General features: G+C 33.7%; 1 long non-coding RNA gene across 1 annotated transcript; it reads left to right on the top strand.

Moving 5' to 3' along the window:
• The first annotated feature begins 3,887 nt into the window (after positions 1–3,887).
• Positions 3,888–9,470, top strand: LOC107304797. The gene is made up of 4 exons (XR_001550850.2): positions 3,888–3,967; positions 5,296–5,407; positions 7,280–7,420; positions 9,215–9,470. It is a non-coding gene; the product is annotated as an uncharacterized LOC107304797 (long non-coding RNA).
• Positions 9,471–24,670: the final 15,200 nt, after the last annotated feature.

Raw genomic sequence — 24,670 nt, 5'->3', positions numbered from 1 at the left:
TTATTGAGGGATGCCTTGGAGAGTAGGAATTTGCAACCATGTAAAATGGGTGGCAGACTAGCGCATTATAGTTAACTAATAGTTTAATTTTTTAAGAAAATATTAATATAATTTTAAAACAACATTTTAGAAATTTCAATGTACCGTTTAGCATTGGAAAGAACATTCAACTAGAAAACAACAAAGTAGAAATTGGGAACAGAGGAGCAAACACACCCCTAGTCAACGCCTCATTTTTTTTCTTATACTTATACTTCCAACCTTAAATTTAGAGTTAATTTTATGTTTTTTCACTTAACTTCTTTTAGCTTTAGATTTATATATATATATATAATTTTTATTTACATATTATTTTTCGTTTGGAAATATGTCGTTTGCCTTTTTTTCCCATAAAACACCTAAACAATCATTTAAAAAGAACACACCCTTAGAGAGTGATTGTTTGTCTTTTCAACGGCTTATTTACAAACAAAAATAATTGATGAATAAAGTTTTATATACACATTTTTTTTGCGGGGGTTATATACACATTCTTAACTGTACAAGAATTAAGCTGAAAAATAAAATTTACTAAATACCATAAAATCAACTCTAAATTTAAATCTTAACTTATAAGCATAAGAAAAGGCGAAAAAAAGAACTGCTAAGTTTTGATAAGAGTTTACGATACTTGCCTTAGATTGCCAGATCAACATATTCCGGGAATGATGCATATTTTTCATAATTACATTGCTAGATCATTTGTTGATCTTTACAATTTGCTTTATCAAATACTAGTATATCACCGTCCCACGAGTATATAACTAATCTCCCTATGCTTCTCTACTCTTCCTACATTGGGACTTTTGACTATTTGTCATCTTTAATGGCATACTCTTGAATACCATCTTTTAAGTGACTTTGATTATTTGTAAGGAAATAAAATAGGTGATTTGCAGAGTAATGCACATCGTGGTAGCATTGGGCTTACTATATGAAAAACTATATATTACCAAGTTGCTTCATAAGTCTAAGCGGATGATTTTGTAGTCCAATGTTTCAAAGCCCGATTTGTGCCCAAGGCATCGCAAGTCAAGCGTGACCATTGGTACTACTTAAGTAACCTTTAAGTCCACTTTAGGATAACGCCCAGCAAATTAGTTTAAGTTTAGTCCACTAATTTGTAGGACTCAGGCCGCGTTCGGCGTATATGGATAAGGTAACTTATCCCAGGTACGAAAACCGTAATAATAGATTAGTACATGATTAATTAATTATTAAAAAAATATAAAATATATTAATATGATTATTTAAAACAACTTTTCTATAGAAATTTTTTTTAAAAAAATACACCGTTTGGAAAGTGAGGAAAGATAAGTTAACTAGCAAGTTACCGAACGCGGCCTCAGTCCGTCTCAAAAAGACTTAACATATCTCACATGTGCTTCATCCATCGTTTTATATTGTAATGTTTTTTAATCTTATCTAGATAGATTCATCCATTAATAGATATATATATATATATTTTACTACCAGGTGTAGCTACTCCCTCCACGTCTAAGATGTAGAAACACCTCCACATATATTTCTGCTCTCTTCCAATAGAAAATACAAACTCTATACATATATTTATATCATTCATATGAGATTTAACGGTGTCTATATTTTCTGTTGGGTAGGAGCAGAAACAGTTACGAAAGTGTTTCTTATTATATACATGCATGTATGTGTGTGTATAGATTCATAAAATGGTAGAGCATCCTATATTATAAAACGAAGATAACAGCTATATAAATTATAGAATATAATGCTTTTTTACCTTTTAAAACCCCAAAACGTAATAATTGATTAAAAATATAGTTTTTCTTGAACAAATCACATGAGTTAAAGAAAAATGAAGTCGTTTTTGGGAGGACTCGACTGCCCTAGTATCATATTTGACCTGTATAATTGGATCGGTCGTGATGGATTCAAAACTGGTGCTGCTAATTTGATGGTTAGCGTTGATGCTACTCTCCGAGTGATTGGTGATGGATTACAGATCTAGCTCGTCGTATTTGTTTGCTACAGTCAGCAAAGAGGCTTTACAGCATGGCACAGCTGTGGCTCGTAGTAAACAAATATGGCCGGTGCAGCTGTAAGATGATCCGTGTCGATGTACAATATGCAGCCACTCCTCTTCTCTCTCTTTCTTTTTCTTTTTTTTTCTGTAGATCATTGATGCTTTGTTTGACCAGATTTTTTGGGGCCTGACTGTTTAATCTACTCCTTTGAATTTCACCCAAGGTTTAATTCGATCCTAAGGGTTTCGTTTTACAACTATTTCTTTTGGCTTAAAATTATTCTTAGGCGGCGTTCGGTAGGGATGTTGTTAACCGACGCGGAAAACGTGGTAATAGATTAGTACATGATTATTAATTATTAAAAAACTTGAAAAAAATTAATATGAATTTTTAAAGCAACTTTCCATAGAAAATTTTTAAAAAATACATCGTTTAGTAGTTCGGGATGCGTGCGCATAAAAAACGAGGAAATATGAGTTATTTAGCCACGTGGAACGAATGGGCCTTAGACCTACTTGATGTGTAAGAGCTAATCGCATTAAACTTTCGTATTAGAAAATAACCCTTTTAGCTTGCATTTTGTGTACTAGTGAACATATGGTTTTGAGCATTATGAGCTATTATACCACTCTTGGAAGTACATAAATGTTCCAAATTTTTTTACATAAAATTACTATGCATTACCTAAAAAATCATTATACACAAATTTTAAGCGCTATAGCCAAAAATAAATACTCCATCCAATCCAAAATATAAGTCTTTTTGACCGTGGATCTGGATTAGCCAAAAGTAGCTACATTTCAGGATTGTATAGCAATATTTTTTTACCCCTTTTTTTTTTGGCACTTTTGGCTGTGGATCTGGATTAGCCAAAAGAGGCAATCTATTAAATATCACGCCATACATACGGTGCCAAGTATGTTTTCTGAAAGAAGAAGGATGGATTGGTAATACAGGTCTTGATGTTTCCGACGTTTTTTTATTTCCTGACATTTATAACATTTTAAATCGTAACTAAAATTTATCATTTGCGTCAACACAGTGCTTGGACCATTATGTATACAATAGTAAAAAAAAAAAAAAAGAAAAGGAGTGAAGTATACGATCGATCTCTAAATTTATTCATCTAATTGACATAACCCCTCCACACGGCGCTGATGTAGCATGCCGCATAAGATTTTGGAGAGGTTATGATAGATAACACATTTTTACAAATTCTTAAATTTAGATACACAGTTTGATAAAAATAAAGACTTAAAATAGACAAACAAGTTTAGAGACGCACCCACAAAAAGAAATAGAAGAAAATAACAAAACAAAATAGACGAAAAAAAGGGCAGGCCCAAACATGCTGAAGCCGGATTTGAAATCGAGACCTCTAGCTCTAATATCTAATATCATGTAAAGTTAAATGCATCAAACAGTTGCACTTGAAAGTCTAAACTGATAGATAAACAATTCAATTTATACACTCCATAAGGCAAAGCTTTAGTGCAGTGCAAGAAGAGTGAGCTGTCATTCTCTATGGCCGGTTCATCCCCATATTATTTTTCGGTTTTCACGCGCACGCTTTTCCAACCGATAAAAATTGTGTTTTCTACAAATATCTATATACGAAAGTTCAGCATTTCAAATTTTCAAAATATATTTTCTACTTTACATTACTTAATTCCATCATTTACATTATTACACGCCCCCAACCTGCAACACTGGACTAAATAATAATAATAACAAAAAAAAAATCTTCACTCAGTCGGCCCATCGTACTCAGAAGCCCAAACAGGCCCAGCTACAGCTCGGCCCGTCCCAGCCGCCTCCCTGCCCTACCCTCGGCGTCGTCCACCTTTGGAAATGGATTCGTTCGACGAAACGAAACTGCCACTACGGCGGCGGCGGCAATGGATGGACCGGGGCTTCGTCCGCAGGTGATTCGTTTGATTCCTTTCGCGTGGTCTTCTTTTCTTCTTCTTTTTGTTTTTCTTTTTTCCTTCTTGAATCGTCGGTAATTCTGGATTTGATGGTCATGATGATACCGGTTTTGGATTCAAGATCGAACTAATGGTCATCGATCGTCCAGAGCAGAGAGTATTGCTAATGCTCCATCCAATCACGTCACATCTTCACTCACCCTGAATTGTTTCTCCTTTTTTTTTTGGCGTGTTTTGCATTATTTTCCTCAACTTGTGTACACAGTTCCTCGCAGCTCTAAGAAAACTGGTCGGTAGGGTATACTGAGATATATGTAACATGTTTCCGACTACAGATTGCTGAAGCTGGAGTGTTGAAGCTGAACAGATGGTGCGAGTATGACTCATTAATCAAGCTTGCTTTTTTAGGTGTCTTGGTGTTTAATTCTTGGGGTGATTTGGAAAAAAAAAAGACATATTTGCAAATGAAAATAATTTTTAAAGAAAATTTATATATATATATATATATATATATATATGTTCTCATCGATCTAAGATCCAAGTCTAAATAATGAACTACGATGAAAAAAACTCCTAAATTTATTCCAGATTTAGAGCAGGTACAATAGTCTATAAGCCAACTATAAGCATATTTTAAAGAGATAAGAAGGGAAAAGAGAAAAGAGGTGTGCTATTAATTTTTAGCCAACTGTACAAGAACTCCAAGACAAAATATGTGTATGACATGTGAGACCATGTATTGTAGGTAACTATTATATGAGTTGACTATTAAATTGGCTATAGATAAATTAAAGCTAGTAGTTGTCTATACTATTAAACTTGCTCTTAGTGTTAAAAATTTAAGTTTTGACTTCTACGCATAAGCACAGACTTGGTAAAACGTTTCCATTACCTAAAAAGACGTGTGTGCTAGGCATAGTGTTGTATGGCCACAGGAGGTTTATATACATGGACACTAGAGGAATTCTGGGCCGATTTGGGTCTTGGACCCTTTTTCTCTACGTGAATACTCTAGGATTGCTATTTCCCAGAATACCAAGTCCGCAATTAAATAGTATTATCAATATTATTTGCTGTTATGGTGGCAGTTTCTGCTTGGAGCGCTCACCAAACTTGTCTCACTCTGCAGTTATACCTTCTGCCTTTTAGCTGTCTTGTTTCGAAAATTGTGGGCTCTTTGATACAACTACATGCTCACGATAATGTTGAACAATCTTAAACCCAGTGTGATTCCTTTATCTGAATTCAGCAGTAGTAGTAGTAGTAGCTCAGCTGCACCCTTCTGAAAAGATTAATCTGACTGGTTGCTTATCTTTGGCCTGCAGCTCGACAGTTACCTGACAACCACATAGGAGTATGAAGAAAACAAGAAAAACCCTGCAGTTCTGCATTCGCCATCAGCATCGTCGTCGTCGTCATCTGTGGGTGGTAGTACTGGTACAGTCGTCATCCTTTTCTTACACCTGTTTCACTGCTACTTCCTCCTACATGTGACTGAAACCTGCACTTGTCAAATAAACCAGGATTACTGTGGTGGTGTGGTGGTTAGTAGATGGGGGGTGGGTGAATTAGATAGCAGGATCACATTCACGTGTCGTTTCCTTGGTTGCTGCTGTGGAATGGTCACATGGTGCGATCGATCCCGGCTTTGGATTGCGCAAGCTGCTTTCCTTCTTTGCATTCCTGTTCAGGCATGTTCCTTGTGGATCTGGAACTGCTCCTCTTTTCACTTATGTTTATGCTTATAATTATAAAAATTAAATTTTAAAATTTAAATTTAAAGTTGATTTTAAGATTTTTTATCATAGTTTATGTTTCAGTATCTGCTTTTAGATCGTTAAGAATATATATATATATAAAATTTACTCAAAAATATTTTTTAATCGCTAACAAACTGTTTTGCTTATGTTTAATTCCAGCCAAACAATCATGGTGTTATAAAGATCAAATCAATCCGTGCAATCAAAGTATTCTGTAGCAGTAGTGCTGGCAACTTGAAGCTTTTGACCCACGTACCTACATGTCTTTTGCTCCTCCTGCCTTTCGCTTTTATTGCGATGGAAATTAGACAAATCCACTGCATGCTGCCTGTCTTGCAGGCGAGATGATGGTCGATAGCTAGCTTTTGCTGTTCTATACTACTTTGTTGCTGCATTGGGAGTGGGAGGATAAGCATGCATGCTCAACATTGTTCTTCCATTCCAGTTGATTCCTCCATGCACTTGGGTTAAGGTAATCACAGAATGGTATGTGAACTTGGCTGAAAAATGTATATTGTTGCTGATGGTGATAGCTGCATCTGCGTGTATGTTTAAGCTTGCTTGCTTTTGCTTGCAAAAGCATTGCATGCGGGTGCATTTTAGTAATCTTGGTATCCCCGTGTGAGATTAGGCTGAAGTGTGGTGTTTAATGCCGACTTTTAAAGTATAATACATTTTGCATGTCTTGCCCATGGCACAGTTCACACACACTGCCTTCAACTGCTACGTGATAAGCTACTGTAGCTGCAGATGTTTTGTTTATAGCCGTGGCAGTGGCGGCTTTCAAGTAGGACAAATAAATGTATGGAAGACATTGCTTCTCTTTGACTCAGAATTGTAGCTTCGATTCTACTGTTCCCGCTATTCAAAAAAACTTTTACCCGCATCTTTTTTTCTTCTGCCTATGCTTATAAACAAAAATTTAAATTTTTAACATTAAATTCAGAGTTAATTTAAAATTTTTTTATTGTAAAAATATATATAAAAATTTTATTCACAAATTATCTTTCGTTTACGAATATGCTGTTAGATTATTCTCTAAAAAGCCAATTAACAATCACCCCTTTTACTTTTCTACGTGAACCTGAATAAGAAAGAAACTCATTATGAAATGGAGTATTATTAGTGAGCTCCAGAGCTAGACTTTATATCCCCTTCTTATCGACCTTTTCAGTAGATTATAACCATATATTATTTGTCATTCATTTTATAACGTAAGATTTTATAGTATTATCTATAGTTATATGGAAGCTAATATACATAGACATATATGTAAACTGTATACATTTATCGATGGATGAATCTAGTCAATATTATAAAATCTTACAGTATTTGTTAAAGCTTACTTTTATAAAACATTTAGTTTATTCTGCAGCAATAATTTTATCAACAATCAGTTTCAAATTCTACCTAGCTCACTTGTTTCATTTTACTTCAATTGTCTTCAGACCACAAGAATCGGCAGCCTGTGAACATCACCTGTACGCAATGTGCCCATCAAGGACTTATTACTCCTTTTTTTTTTCTTCTCCAATACATTTTTTGTTAGGATGATGAGATAAACATGGAGCTGGCATAGTTGGATTGGACAGAGAGAAACGTGCAGGAAACAATTCAAGATCACAAGCCATTGGATGAGGAGAGATCCAAGGAGTTGAGCAGAGCTACCGTATGCATGCATCACGTGGAGGTAGCACCCCCTCCCCTCTCTCTGTCTCTGTTTCGTCCAGAATTATTCAGACCAGTTTGAGCACATGCCTGTCGACCTGACCAATGGCTATGCATGTGAATGCGGTTCAGATTTGCCGCCTGCTGCATGCAGTTGCTCCTCCAAAGAGCAGGCTATCAAACGGGTGTTTGTTTCTAGGGGCTAGTCACATCGGATGTTTAGATATTTATTATAAATAGTAAACATAGTCTATTAATTAAACCCATTCATAATCTTAGGCTAATTCGCGAGACGAATCTAATGAGCCTAATTAATCCATAATTAGTCTATGTGATGCTACAGTAAACATTTGTTAATTATAGATTAATTAAGCTTAAAAAATTCGTCTCGCGGATTAGCACTCATTTATGAAATTAATTTTTTATTAGACAATGTTTAATATTTTAAATTAGTGTCCAAATCCAATATAACATGGGGCTAAAAAGTTTAGCTCCATCTAAACAACCCCTAATATAGTCCAGCAGGCTAGCCATAAAATTCTTCGCAGTCTTCTCTTTTCTCACATATATAATAGTTAGCTCTTTATTATTAATATATGATCCACTTGTCTCTCGTAGAGTTTTTTTTTCTTATATCTGAGCTGACTATAAGCTTGCAGTCCGTTTCTCATGTCTCACCTCCCATCTGTACTCTAGCTTAACATTTAGCTGATATAGGGAAAAAAATGCTCTCCAGCTATGTTACTGAAATCCTGGTAAAATATTTGCCCGTTACTGTAGTAAAAATATGAACGACTTTGTGGTAAAATTTGGGGCCAGTCACGTAGAGCACCCAAATTGACTTTTACATCACTGCCCGTTCGAAAAGCATAGTCGAGAAAACATATGAATAGAAAAAGCATTACAGTTGCCATAGAAATATAAGTGCAGACAGAAAAGAAATATGAACAATCGTTTGAATAGAATGCATGAAAAACACAAGTATTAAAGGAGAAAAAAACATTTTAAAGAGCATTATCATGAGACTAGGCCCATGCTGAATTCTCCAAAAACTCCATACCATAGTACCACCTCCGTTTCATAACGAAAGATGTTTGACTTTTTGTTTGCAATGTTTAACCATTCGTTTTATTTAAAAATTTAGTACAAATATAAAAAATGACAAGTCGTGCTTAAAGTTCTTTTGATAACAAAGTAAGTCACAAGCAAAATAAATGATATTTCCATAATTTTTTAAATAAGACAAATGATCAAACATTGCAAATAAAAAAATCATGCATCTTATATTATGAAACAGAGGGAGTATAATTTTCATAAGATTATCGAGAGGGATGGGATAGGATAATCCGAGGCTCATACGATGAACTTAGAACTTGGCTTCCCTCGTGCATTGAAGAGCATCATATCTAGATGAGGATGCAAGCAGGCACGACGAGCATGGTTCCATGCATCCAGTGGCACAAATCCACTACCACACTCATCTTATGATCTTAACTGTAACCATCTTATTGAAGCTGGTTCGATGTACTTCAAGAACGCACTTATAACACGCTTATGAATGTGCCTCAATACCCACAGAGGTTGAAGCTGATCCTGATTTCACTAACGTCTTTATCTTTTTGCCTATGATCGTACTTATAATCTAAAATATAAATACTAAAACTTAAATTTGAAGTTGAGTTTGGGTGGTGTTTTTTTTATCATAGCTTATTTTTCAGCTAATGCTTCTAGATAGCTGAGAATACCTATATAAAAGTTTTACCCATAAATTAGTTTTTAACCGCTAATAAACTATTTCGCTTATTCTTAATTTCAGGGAAAACGATGAGGCCGCAAATCTCTATCAATACACACTCAGATGTGTAATATTTATGATCACTATTTATTCCGGAAGCGAAGTCATTCACCTACAACTACCCAAGCAATTTTGGTTTTTCATTTTCGTCAAAATGCTGGCAAGTTTATCCTACAAAACCACTTGCCTCCTATACTAATCTAATTATCTATACTCTTATAAAAAAGGAGTAGAATCTGCCATCACCACCTATGCTCGCTACAGTTTTACAATTTAGCACTCAAATTTCTTCATATTAAAAACCAGTTAAATATAGATTGATATCTATATATTAATTCAAATTAAGGTGACTATTTCATATAAAAAAATTTGATAACACATCATAAAATCCGTAGCAAAGCACTGATATTTAACTAGTATATATATGTTCTAAAAAAAAACTAGTATATGTATAAAGCTCCTCTTGAGATTAGAATTTGACCAGCTAGTGTGGATCCCAGGCAGAGATCAACTAGCTAGATTGATCATCATCATCACTTGTGGCCTACCAGCTTTCACATCGCTCTGCACTACTTGCAAACACTATCTTTTAATTTTGCTTGGTCTGAAAGCCATCACGATGATAAATCGACAATGACCCTCTTTGGGTTATAGCTAGCTGCACCTGTGGAAAAGAAAAAAAGAACGCCCATGCAAGAAATTAAAGGTAACCACCACCATACAACTCCTTAATTATTGTCCTAATGTTTGTCAATCAATCTAGTCACTTGTCTGTCTGGCCATTGTTGGCCGGCCATTTCGAGATCAGACAAGGAGCAGCAGCAAAGAAGACAGATTAGCATGGGAATATATTGTGTACGGGTTTTTGGGCCTGTTTGGGGAGCTTCTCTCAGCTTTAGTTTTTTTTAAAATCTGCTTCTACCAGAAGCTGTCCTAAACGGTACACAACTATTGAGAATCTGTAGTTAAGATTTTGGAAAATGCACTAAGAATCCAGAAGCTGGATAAGCTGGGTTTTGGAAGCTTTTCTAGATTCTTATAAGCTGGCTATCAAGCAGCTGCTTAGAATCTAAAGCTTCCCAACCAGGCTCTTTGTGTCACCATCGGCTCTCTCTCTTTTTACTTTGAGGGTTGTGGAAAACATTTAAGAGTTCACATTTATTTATTTTGTCTCAATTGCATCCTCTTTTTCTTATATGTCTATGATGCTGGAGCAGTAGAGTCTCATCTTTTACTTTTGCTTATAAGCAAAAATTTGATTTCCAACCTTTTGAAGTTAATTTTGCTGTTTTTTCATCGTCTTTTTTCAACCTTTGTTTTTAGATTGTTAGAAATGTATATATAAATTTTTTATTCATAAATTATTTTTATTTATAAATATACCATTTGGTTTTTTGGAAAAGCCAAAGATGAGGCAAGTATAGCTTTTTGTAATTAGTCCTTTGCAAAAGTGTCCTAGTTAGATTAGGAATCACATGCATGGATGCACTTTTGGTGAGACAAACGTCGATTTGTTTGGCTTTGCTGATAGGTATATATTGCAACTCTTTTTATACTGGATGTGTGAACTGCTTGGCCTAAAGTGATAACCATTTTTTTTTCTTAGAGAGAACCAAGTCTTCTTTTTATATATTTGCTATAATTAAGGTACGTAGAGATAGATTTATATATAGGTACATGGCACCTCTAGTCTCTCCTCTAGATCATAAAGAACTGTAAAAAACTTATTTATAGAAAGGGAACACATATTACTAGGATGTTATTGTTGGTTACGTGCATCATGTTGTTATTGATTGATGCTTTGATAGAATGTTCCTAGTTTCCTTTTTATTTCTCGGCTCGAAAATATAAGGTGTCTCTGTTTTCAGCAAAATAAATATTTAAGCATTTTGACTCATCATTGAACTACTAGTGCTCGTGCTTAGTATCGTGTAGGTGGTATTTTCATATAAGGTTAATCTCATAGTATTGGTAATATACAATGACAAATTAATGTTTAATGATCAAGGAAAACATTGTTAACTGTGTAAAAATTTAATGCATATATTACAGTTTAGAACAGAGCGAGCACGTATCTGTCCTGCCTTCAGATGAGGAGGTGACTCTTTTCGTGCATGAAACTTCAAGCGAAAAACATGCGCCCTATCTTTTTCGCTTCTGTTATCTAAAATTTAAATTATTAACCTTAAATTTAGGGTAGGTTTTGATATTTTCTCATCATAATTTATTTTTCAGATTTAACTTTTAAATCGCTAAAAACACGTATATAAAAAGCTTATCACAAATTATTTTTCATTTGCAAATATACGATTTACTTTTTTTTCCTAAATAAGCCAATCAATCACCCCAATAGTTTTTCCTTCTTATTTGGTTTCCCTAGTCTTCTCGAGGTTCCCAATCTCACTAGACGGAGTTTACTTTTATCATAACAAATTGAATTCTTCTAGCCTTTGTAGCCGAGAGTGACTTCGTGCAAGCTTAAACAGTACTGCCTCTGTCTCATAATAATTTTACTTTTTATTTTTTCGTGTCCAACGTTTAAATATTCATCTTATTTGAAAAATTTATACAAAAACTTAAAAAAATTAGTCACGCATAAAATACTATTCTCTCCATCCCAAATTGATCATCATATAAGAGAAAACTAGAAATCCTAAATTGATCATCATATAAGAGAAGAGAGCCTATTATGTATTAATTATAGTGTGGAAAACTTTGGTTAACATACACATTAAATGCTTTAATGTGTCTACCCAATCAGTTTTAATGTGATTTATAAATTTCGATTATGCATGTATACATGTAGCTTGGGATTTATGACTCTAATTTTCTAATGCTAATTAAATAGATTTTTGGTCTTTGTACTTAGACCTTATATGATGATCAATTTGGGATGGAGGGAGTATTCTATTTATCATCGCGTAACAATAAAAACATTAATCATAAAAAAATTCAAATAAGACAAAGAGTCAAAACATTGTATCAAAAAACTGAAACACGAAGTTATTATGGGACGTTATTATGGGAAGTAGGTCGTCCAGGTTTCGCCAAACTACCGTCGACGTTCTAAAAAAAAAAGGAATTAATTGATCACCCGAAAATGCTGTTAATCCCATGGGCTCGAGATGACGATCGATGGCCATGATAGATGACATCGATCAATCCAACAACCAAAAACGTTGTTACTATTACATTGGTTTATGTGCATCCCTAGTAGATGCATATGCTTATTACGCAGTTTTATTGTTTAATAAAATATCCATCGTCTAAAAAGACCTGTTAATTGATTGGCAGAGCACACTGTATGATATCACATGATAAATAGTGCATGCCATGTCATTTTTTTTCATAAAAAAAGGCCCATCATTTTTTTCTAATGCATATATGTTGCTCTAGAAACAATTAATGTCATTTGTCCTACAATACATATGTCCATTGGATTAGAGAGTAAGTTCAATACATATGACTTGATCGTACAATTGAGGATATAATAACTTGATACTACTGTCTTCTACGCCCGTCGCAAAATAGAATCTTTGTAGCATCATTATCTTTTCGTTTTTATCTTTGTTTATAAGCCAAAATTTGAATTAGTAACCTTAAATTTAGAGTTAGTTTTAGAATTTTTTATTTTTTCGTATTTATTTTTAGATCGCTAAAAACACACGTATAAAAGTTTTATTTTGTAAATTATTTTTCGTTTCTAAATATATTGTTTGTATTTTTTTAGAAAAAGTTAAAAGATGAGCCTCTAGGTTGTTTAGCATAGACTAGTAAGACGCCAAAAGATTTCTAGTCACTTTAATGATTATTTTTTAAATTTTGAATTAATTAGATTCTCTTTTTAAACATCAAATTGACTCTAGAATCATTGTAATGAATGAAATAATAAGGATTAGTATAGAAATATTTATATCATAGTGTAAGAGCAGCTCTAGTGTACTTTCCAAGGAGGTGCATGGTGGAGAGAGAAACAAAAGGAAAAGGTGTGCAATACATTGGAGCATAGGTGCTAGTGTAGAAATTTTAAGCATTGGTTGCTTGTTTGAGCAACAGGTGTCTAGAATAAAAAATAATTTCAGCTGGACTTGGCTGGTTCACTGACCGTTGGCAGGTTGGGGAAAGTGGAGGGTGATAATATTTTTATGAAGTAGTGAGGCCCATCTTAGTGTTAGTTCTAGTTTTGGAGCATTTTTAGCTAAGTTAGTATACGATGATATGTCAAGACTTATATATTCTAAAAAAATATACATTGCAGATGCCCTAACATTTAAATCTTAAAAGTACTGTACTTTTATTCTAAAACGGAGAGAATAGATCCGAATATAGTGCTTGCAAAAACAAATGCTGCCGTTAGTAGAGCAGCGACTGAATCAAACTGTTATATGAGCCGTTCTCTTTGAGGCGTTTGGAAGCTCCTCTTCCCTTCTGACCACAAATTTAATCGAGCTGCAATATTTAGATAGATCGTGTCAATTGATGATCGAACTGCAATTAGCTAACCTATCTTCGAATTAAGAGATTCTTAATCAAGTCCATCAGACACTGTCTTTGAGTACGTTAATGCTCCACTAATTAGTGACAGGGGTGATTTAAATGAATGCACGGAAGATGCATGCATGCATGGTGGCTTTTCTTCGTCGATATGATCAGCCACCACCAGGAGGATAATGGACCAAGGCTCTTTTTTTACAACCACGTATAATCTTTAAAAATTTTTAGTTTAAAATTCTATAAATTTTTATTGTTAATCTATTTTAGACCCAATTCTTAAATTTTATTAGCAAAAAATAGCCCCATTACCGCCCATAGCCACTGTACTCTTGGGCACCGCAATGTGTCCACTGACATATTGCATCGAGATTCATGTAAGGTAGAAATAACTATAAGGGTCATATGCTGACTTGGGTTAAGCATAAGCGAGATGTTTTATTAATGATTAAAATAATCTATGGATAAAATTTTTATATACATGTTATTCTTATCTAAAACTAAAGACTAAAAATAAACTACAACAAAAAATCTCCAAATTAACTTCAAATTTAAATTTGGCTTGTAAGTATAAATATAAGGAAAAAGATGAGAATACATTACTATTGCTTCCCGTTTAATTCTAGAGATGGTGTCCTTGAAACAAGAGACATATGTTACTCGACATGCATGTTCTCTCTTCACATCAGATGAATTTTGGACAGTCAAGATTTGTTTGAGATTCTTGCAACACACTTAACCATAATCCCATATCTTTCCTTCCTTACTCCCCGACGACCAATGCTATTTGTTGACCTACTTCACCTCCTAAATCGCCTGCCTTCCTACCATAGCATGGACTGGGTTTAAAATTCATGTATCTTCTTAAAAAATCGACCGAGTGTTGCATAAAGAAAATTTGTAAAACAATATCCATGATGTGCACAGGGGTAGGAATGAGCCAATGCCCGTGTATTCTTTCACAATCCTATTTAATTCTTAAAAAAATTTTAGCTCAAAACTCTATACAATTTTATTTTCAACCCGCTTTAAACCCGGCCCTTAAATTTTGTAGGCAAAATAGTTAGATCCGTTACCATCGCTAGATGTGCATATCCGTAGTTCTAGGTAAGGATGAGACTAGGTACATAATGGAGCAAGGTTTTAAGGACCGGTTATCATACATGGAGGAAACCATAGGGGATGAATTCATTTGGTTAAGTTACGAATATATATTGCACTCAGGTTGTTTGAATAAATAGAGATTTAATTCTAGTTCATTAGATTCCATTCTAAAAAGAAGCAATTTGACGTCGTACGAACCATGTCTACGATTAGTGTTGCCGTTTTGTTTTGGCCTTCTGTCTAATTAACTACTAGTTTTTTTTTATCAATCCAAATGGAACATGATTTTATTTAAATCACAGGATTGTATTGGTTTCTTCATCTGTTAATTTATTATTCTTTTTATATACAATGTCTTTTAGGCAGAATTATCCAAAACCAGGACCATGCCTTTCTCTATAAAACTAATAAAAGAAACACCCCCTCCAAAATAAAAAGTATACACCCATGATACATACATGCCCAATAATTTTGTATTTGATAACGACATAACAGGCAAAAGATGGGCATCAACATGAACAGGGTATGATGCTAAGTTAATGTAGATCCATGCATTTTGTTTTTAAATAATTAATTAATTCCAGATCAAGCATCTTTTTCCAGCTTGTGTGTGCCATGAATCTGGTCATGTTTTTTGTGAACAATATGTACCATCTGGTCATGTACTCATGTTTGTTGGACAAGGGCAATTATTCAAAAAAAATGAATTAACTAAGACTAACAGAAAGCTTAAACAGTTAACACCACCACCTCCTGCTCCCCTGTACTGACAAACTTCACAATAGAAACAAGCTAAACCTGCCCAAGGTTTAGCTCCAGACTTGACCAAAAAAAAAAGGCCATAAATTTTAGTACTGCAGCAGCAGATAGCTCACATGTTGGTTAATTTGCACAAGCTATTTTTTTGTTCTTATCCTTGACTAATTAATCATCTTAATTAATTCAAATGTGAGTGCCACGCCACATGAAGGGCCATCAGCTCTGTATAACATCGTATTGACTACAAAATTGTTTTCTAACTATCTGCACTGTTCATTGTATTTCTTAAATAATACACAATCAAAAGAGACAAGAACACAATTAATATAGATAGAGCTGTCAAGTTATTATGATATAGCTAGAACTTGAAATCCATACTCAATCAGTGCAGTATGAGACATCATCACTCTCCCCATACCTGTCCAGCTAGTATTTGTTCTTTTCCTTCGCCTTTTATTTATTCTTTGCCAGAGACATTCTATTTATTTATTTATTTATTTTCTTTTAAGCTCTTCTAGAGATAACACAAGTTCTAAAGTGCCACGCATCCCCCCCCACCCCAAAGTTTTTAATTTTCATGACGAATCTGCACAAATATGTGTCTAGATTTATTTTTAAATAAAGTATTTTGGGATGGAAATACTACTAAGACGCATGACGGAGCATGGAAAAAAAACCAAGTTTACAACCATTAATTGATGGCGTAAATGAATCAATTAAATATTAGAAAGTTCATTTTTTTATTTTGAGAATAATTTCTAATTAGAAATAATTATGAGGAAATGTGTTTACAAAGATTATACATTAGGATTTTGTAAAGCCTGCCCGTGATAATCTGTCATCCGTTAGCTTAAAGGAACACGGCCTTAGTTTATTTAGGTTTCCTCTGTGTAGTGAGCATGTAATAAAGGAAAAAAAAATAGTGAGGTATTAGGTACATTGTGTGAGCCACAACTCATCCAAGAATCAAAAGAATATACAATTCCATGATTTTCAATAGATGGAATTTTGTTTGCTTGCTTGTTCATTTCTTTTTTAATCATCCATCAAAGTTCTTTAATTTGCAGATCTCAATGCATTGGTCTTACCCCAGCATGTGCTTATGAGTTGCAAATAATTATAATTAAGTTGACATTGCGCAGATATAAGAAAGAAAATTATCACACGTACCAACGAAGAGATGGCTAGTGACACTTGTCGAAATGATACTTGCTGATATCCATGTATGGTGTGCTGCATGCATCATCTAGAGCACTCACAATACAGACTCTATTTAGTTTCTAAGTATATTTATTACTCATCTATTTATTATATTTTGCTGATGTGGTAGTATAGTTATTAAAGAGAAAGGAAGAAAAACCAAGAAATCGTTTCTTATCAAGAAACTAAGTCTATGTTCCGTTCGAGGCAGAAGAAACCACCACAGCTGCGTTGGGGAGGACAGAGTGGTTTCTATGCCATGACTAACCAGTTAGCTTAGTGCTGCACTTTATCTATAAAAACTATTATTAAAAACTTTGCATTGGGGATGATGATTTCTTGTTGTGAAGTCTTTGAGATATAGAAACTATGAACAGAGTCTGCATTAGGACTGCTCTTATGATCAATAGCACACTTATGCTTATGATTATAAACTAAAATTTGATTCTTTTAATTTTAAATTTATAGTTGATTTTAAAGTTTTTTTTTATTATGGTTTATTTTTGGCATTTGCTTTTAGGTCATTAAGAACACATGTATAAAAGTTTTATTTCTAAATTATTTTTCGCATGAAAATATGCCGTTTCGCTTTTTTTTCATGAAAAGGATGATAGAGATCAACTTTAGTTAACTGTAGCACAACGCATTCAAAGTACAGGCTAACAAAATTAAGATTGAATGGTATGTCGTCGTCTTAAATCTTCTCCAAGTTGTCTTAAGCATATTTGCTGAACAAAAGAGATTGAAAAGATCGGTGCATCTTACATTAATTAATTTCGATCCAAAAGTCCTTTTTAACACTAAATAGAGGCTCATATTGTGCTCCAGATATTTTTGCCCATATATCATCTTTATTAATTAATGTCCTAAAAGTCAAGTAAACAATAATTGATGTGTAGTAGTAGGTGCCAACTAATTAAAATTGGTGTACTTACAAAATATTGTAGCAGGCTTAGATCGAGAGATTGTTAATTGCTGATTTGATGTGGTGTATTATTCCAGGCAGGAAATATATATTTTTTCCCATGATGACCTAATTGTTGGATGGCCCACATTTAATTTGTCTAAGCAGCAGACTGTTACACGCGAACTAAAACGATCCCAGCTGATCACTCCGTATGCTGATTTGTGGTCTCGAGGCGAAACACACGCTCGTCCGAATTCAAGCTCTAAAACTTATATGTATGATTTTATTTGTAGCTAATTATTTTTTCAATGGCAGACGGCGTACAGTCACAATGATAAATCGGTGGTAATTTCGTCAATCTCAAGATATATTAGCTCAGTATACGGATATGCTCACAAGAGTACGGGCGAAGGCCGGTGCATGGGAAGGGGTGGATAATGAGCCAGCTTAACTTGGCTCGTTAATGTTAACTAGCTAAAAGCTTAGCTCGGTTCGGGTCACGAGTTAACTTGTTAAGCTCATTAGGCACACTAACAAGCTATATCTCATTTAAATCATCTTTATAAATTATAAATTAATTATTTTATCATATATTAACATAAGAAAATATACTAACTAACAAAACTAACTAAATATAATAGTAAAATGTGATTATATGACTAATCATTAGTTAATAAATCCTAAATATATATAAACATAATGACTTTTGGTTCTAACAATCTAAACGAGCTGGCTCATTAAACTCAGGAGCTAAAAACCCAACTCTGCTCAACTCATTAAGACTATGAGTTTGAGTCGATTCAAGTTGAGCTTTATATGAGCTGACCTAATCCACGTGTGAGATTTGAGTTTTTTTTTCCATTTCTATACACGGGTATATATAAGACCGCTTATGTTTATACTGTTTTATAATAAAAAAAAGTTAACAAGAGTGCCATCCTTTGAACCTTTTTTATGTTTTGAATAATCGAACTCATATATATACATCTCATCTTTCCAATATATTCCCGTGATTTTTTATTGAGATTAGCTAGGGCAAGATGCACGCACGTTAACTCATGGTGATCCCCAATTTCGAGTCTATGCTTCATGCATGAGATGTATGGATTAGTCACATGCAAGTTTGATTGAACTGTACCTTAATTGTGAGATGATTTTGAAGAGATATTATTAATTACTAATAGATTAAGCCGTTTTCCCATGGATCTAGATCATTGATCGATCGATTAGATTTTAAAAGGAAGTCAATTTGTTCCCATGCGTACTGCAGCTCGTGCAATGGAAATATAAATATTCAAAGTAGCTTTCAAGACCTGCTTTTAATATGTAGAACATGATTAAATTACAAGATGTCCATTTTGGACCACAATGTAAGCTGTTTAATTAGCGACAGATTAGAGTAACACACCACTCATTATAGTATGATATGTGATAACTGCATCCGTCCATTCTCTGCTGACCCCAGCTCACTATCGAATTTTATTTATTTTAGTCTCTATCATTCATCATGCACGTTCAAATATACATATAATTAATTACCATAGCATCAAAACGCCGTATTAGCAACAGAAAAAAATAATTTATAGATAAAATTTTATGTACATGTACATAGTGATTTAAGAAGTAAAATAAAATAGGATAATCAACTTAAAAATTAAGTTTTTAAGATTTAAATCTTGGATTATGAATAGAAGCAAAAGTGGAAACGATAAAAACCTATACTCGACCATCTAAATCTTTATTTATAGGCTACATATATGAGTTACCAGATCTAGACTCTTTCCAACTCCATGACAGCCAAAGCATACATCTAAATGCTCCTCCAGGTGTACGTTAATTAATTAATTAATTAGTACGAATCAATCATGCACGCATGATACAATTATTAATTCTAACCGAAAGCATCTCCAAATAATCAAAGGCAAAAGACTCACGAAAAAAAGAAGCCTATCTTCCTAGACTATGGCTAAATTAATTTGTAGCCACAATATGCATCACACCTCATGTAACACAAGGTCTATATATAAAGTACTAGCTAAGCACTCATAATTAAACATTATATTTTAGCAAGATTTGATATCTGCAGAACGTAACCTCTACCCAATGAAATTGGCAATTATTACCCTTTTCTCAACAAAATTACCTTTGGCATGTGTGGGTTAATTAAATACTTTTAGACCGAAGAATATCGATGATCCATCTTTGTAGAAAGCCAAGATAACCTATAAAGGTTCAGCAGTATAGATGTTAATTAAATAAATGCCCCCTTCCATAAATATAAAGATCCCATAAATTTATTATTCTTATATAGTTCTTATCCAATAGGTATGTTGATCGAGCCAACTATGTATAAGAGGTATAAAACTCAACATGTAAACATATCGTGCCATCACTCACTCATAATTATTATATTTAAAGCTTATATAAACGTACTATATAATCTAGACAAACATGTCATATCACCACTTACGAAAAAGTATTATATTTATGTCTCATGTAAATATGCTATATATATCCTCTATAGTTTATTAGATTCTTAATATTAATACGCAAACATGGTAAATCATCGTCCTCTATATCATGTTCATGATATTTCAACGTTTATTCATCCATCATTTTAACATATTTAACATACACTTAACCATATATCTTGCAAAAAGTATACACCATTTTTCTATATTTAACATACACTCAACCATATATCCTGTAGCAAAGCGTGAAACGTCGTCTAGTATTGTAAATTCTACTTCCCACAATCCCACCCTAACCATCTTGTTTCACTTTCACTCAATGAACCCCAGGCCCCAGGCACCATCTTCTCATCGCTCATGCACCATCTTTACTACTTTAAAAGGTTAAAAGAGGAGTTGTCTGTCCATCCTCCCTCTACCTATTTGCCGCGCGTGCGTGACTGAAAAAACCAAGACAAAAAAAACCAAAAAACAAAAAGAAACTAATGGGACAATAAAAGAGAATGAATAGAAAAAATCGGAAGGAAAAAAATGAAAGAAATCTTCGACATCATGCAAAAAACTAAAACGTAACAAAAAGATACTAACGGGGACGACTTAAAAAAACACATCAAAAAAACGAGAAAAAACTTCGGCATCGCAATATCACAAGCATCGCGGCTCGATTCGCCCCAGGCGCTCGTCCCCAGCGGCGTGATATAGGGCCTATTTGTGGAGCTTCTGCCAGCTGCAGTTTTTGAAAAAAACTGCTTTTGTTAGAAGCTACTCTAAACGGTCCACAGCTTCTGAGATTCTGGAAAATAAACTAACAATCTAGAAACTGATTTTCAGATTCTCAGAAGCTGGCTACCGAGCAGCTGCTTCTCAGAATCTAAATCTCTCTCAATCAGGCTCCATAGTTCCGTTGCAAGGCACGAGCAGTCCTTAGTCTTAAAAAATAGGATCCTTTAATTTATTTTTCCCAGGCAAATTGAAAAGCAAGAAAAAAATGCTGAATTCTAATGGAAGTAATTTTTTTCACCAAAATTTGTGTCTGCTATATATATCTTGATGTTTTTCACAGGGATGTAAAACTTAACAGTGTTATATATACCCCGGTTTTAACATTTTGTTGCCTGTCGGACATCCATATTATTGGTTGTATTATCGACGGCCATTAATTAATTTGCCGAACCCAATAATCAAGAAGCGATCTAGTGTAGTATCACGTGAACTCTACACGCCGTATTAAATTCCATGTGTGTACTATCATCTAATAATACATAAGTCTCTTAATGTATTATATTGTATGCGTGTCATATAGTTACATATAATAATAAGAATTGCAATTTCTCCCCGATATAATTAAATACGTAGGCCGGCGTACGCGTATACGCATCCTAGCTTGATGACACGCAATAGGCAAAAAAATAAACTATTATATATATATGAAAAGAAAGGAAAATATATATGCAGATCGAGATGGGCGCTGGTATAGTAGTTGGCAGGCATTAGATTATCTGCTGAATTGTTTTCTTGTAAAGTCGGTGATGATCTGACGGTGTTATTCGATATCAGCGTAATTAATTAAACGACACGGTGACTAGTAATTAACTATGGTTTAATTAGCTAGTCTCTCGAGTTCTTGTGCTAGGATGCTTGTAGTGCCTGTGGAAGCTGGGGAAATTTAACTATTTGTCACTTTTAGATTTGGCAATTAGTTAAATGTCATTCTTACCGTTGCACTTATTTTTTTCCATGGGATTGAGAAACTTTTTTAACTTTTTGCCACTTTCTGCACTTTGGAGTGCTACATGGGCATGCCAATATGGCAAGGACGCATGAAATTACCATGCTGCCCCCTATTATGGTAGTATGCAACTAGCTGCATTATAAGATTAAAACATAAGTAATATTAATTAATAATATTGATTAATATCCATAATATTTATTAATAATATTAATTAATATTATTATTTTAAATATTGCTTAATATTATTAATTAAATATTAATAATAATATTAATTAATCGTTGAATATTACTTCTGTTTCAATTTTATAATGCAGCTAATTGCATACTATCATAATAAGGGACAGAGTGGTAATTTCACGCGTCCTTGTCAGGTTGGCATGCTCACGTGGCACCGCACAGTGCAGAAAATGGTAAAAAGTTAAAAAAGTTTCTCTTTTCCATGGGAAAAAAAATAAATGCAACAGTAAGAGTGGTATTTGGCTAATTGTCAAATCTAAAACGGCAAATAGTTAAATTCCCGTGGAAGCTGCCAAACTCACTTAAAAAATGTGTGATCAGTTAGATCGATTTAGACTGCAAGCTAAGTCAAATAAAAAATGTGCTATTTGGTAACATAACACATAACATTAGTTAAATCATCTGTGAGCTCTATTGAGCTGTGGTGTGTTGACCAGACGTATAGCATTATAGCTAGCTGCTCCATCCGATTCAAAATATACTCCCTCCAGTATCAGGACTCTTACCGTTTATGCAAGGGCGTGATTAAACTTTTAGAACATTAATCAGAAATAATTTTTCAAATATATAGTTTGAAATTACTATGACAACAGGCATAGATGAGTCATGAATACACTTTAATAATAGTAAATATTTATTTATCATATATTTTTAATAAAAATTATGTTCAAAGATAAATTTAAAAGACTATGTCGTTGTATAAAATAACAAAAATTATCAAACTGGTAGTTACTATTTCTGGGTTATTTGTCAAATACTATTTCCATCTTTTGGCTATGAGTATGAATAAATATTTATATTTTGGGACAAGTACTTAATCTGAAACAATTCACTCTTGTTAGTCCTAGTCAAACTTTGAGTTGCTTACCCTCTCATACATTTGACTGTCAGGAAATATATGAATTTCGGTGCACTGAAATAAGTGCAACACAAATTATATTTGTAATATAAATTTTAAATAATAAAAATGCTTATATTTAGAATGTTGTGAATTATTTTGTTTTTTACGTTATCATTGTAATATTATTGGTGCACTAGCAGCACCGATAAGTAGTTCGGTACTGTGTGGGCTAGCAAAACCCATGCCCCTAGTCGGAAAAATGCGGTTAATGATATATACCTAATAGAAGTAGCATTCATGGGTTGCCGAACACTTCGCTAAGCCAAACAAATCATACAAATTTATTTCTCTATATCTCTATTTAAATGATTATCTAAAAAAATTCTTCTCATACTCAAACATATCATCCATACTACATTCTTTATATCACAACCAACTATATATGTCAACTACCTATTTTCCTTTAAACATGTAATTAGAATTTCTCACTCCCTATATAAATAATAACTAAAAATAAAGGATGCGCTAAAGGAAATTGCTAGACCATATTTTTTAAGCCTTCGTTATCTATCGATAGATTATGGATGGATGAGCAATCACAGCGTCGCATACTCAGGCCTTGTTTAGTTCCCAAAATTTTTCTCCAAAAACATCATATCGAATTTTTGAACACCTAAATAAAGTATTAAACATAGATGAACCAAAAAACTAATTGCATAGTTATGAAAGAAATCTTAAGACGAATCTTTTGAGCCTAATTAGCCCATAATTAGCCATAGGTGCTACATCAACCAACATGTGCTAATGATGGATTATTAGGCTCAAAAGATTCGTCTCGTGATTTCCAGGCTAGCCGTGAAATTCGTTTTTTCATTCGTGTTCGAAAACACCTTCCGACATCCGGTCAAACATTTAACGTGACACTTCTCCCAAAAATTTTCTCAATCTAAACACCACCTCAATCCTAATACCCCTCAAGGTCATTCCTGGCGCCATTTTAGACATATTACTAAACAAATCAAACTCAAATCAACCTGGACTGACCAAGAAGAAATAAAATAATGCATTTTGAAAAAAAAACGAAAGCATCTCGCACACAAATTAAAAAAGAATAACCCTGCGCACATGGGGGTAGGGTCAAAAACAATGAACAAAAATCCAAACATGACAAAGGGAAATAATAGAAAAACACATGCCACCTCACTGCTCCTCTTCCTTCCAAACGAGACTTCCGTCGTATTTTCGTTTTGGAGTCGAAGTTGAAAATTTCAACATTAATTTTAAATTTTTTAATCATAATTTGTTTGTAACCTTTATTTTATATAGCTAAAAACACAAATATAAATCTTATATTTACATAATATCTTTCGTTTGCAAATAGACATATAGTTTTTTTCCTTCAGTTAAAAGATGACCTCTTTATCTTTTGCCGTGTGCATTTCTTTCATTGAGAATTTTTCTTTCTGGAGCAACCAAAGTATCACAGGGTTTTATAAAATGAAAAACACACGCTTTAAATTGTTGAAGTTAAAGTGGGAGATAAATAAACTGTAGTTTACTACAGTACAGATTATTATAAGCTTTTAAACTTTTTAAGCTAATATGCTAAAAAATAAGTATTATGGACAGAGGTTCTTGGGCTGTTCCAATGTGAAGTTAGAAATGGCTTGTCGCACAGTAAGTAATTAACATATAATTAGTTATGTACTTCTCTTATTCTATTTATAAGATTTTC

This window comes from Oryza brachyantha, chromosome 8 (genome assembly GCF_000231095.2).
Source record: "Oryza brachyantha chromosome 8, ObraRS2, whole genome shotgun sequence".
NCBI classification, from domain to species: Eukaryota; Viridiplantae; Streptophyta; class Magnoliopsida; order Poales; family Poaceae; genus Oryza; species Oryza brachyantha.
This window is presented reverse-complemented; position numbering and strand designations above follow the sequence as displayed.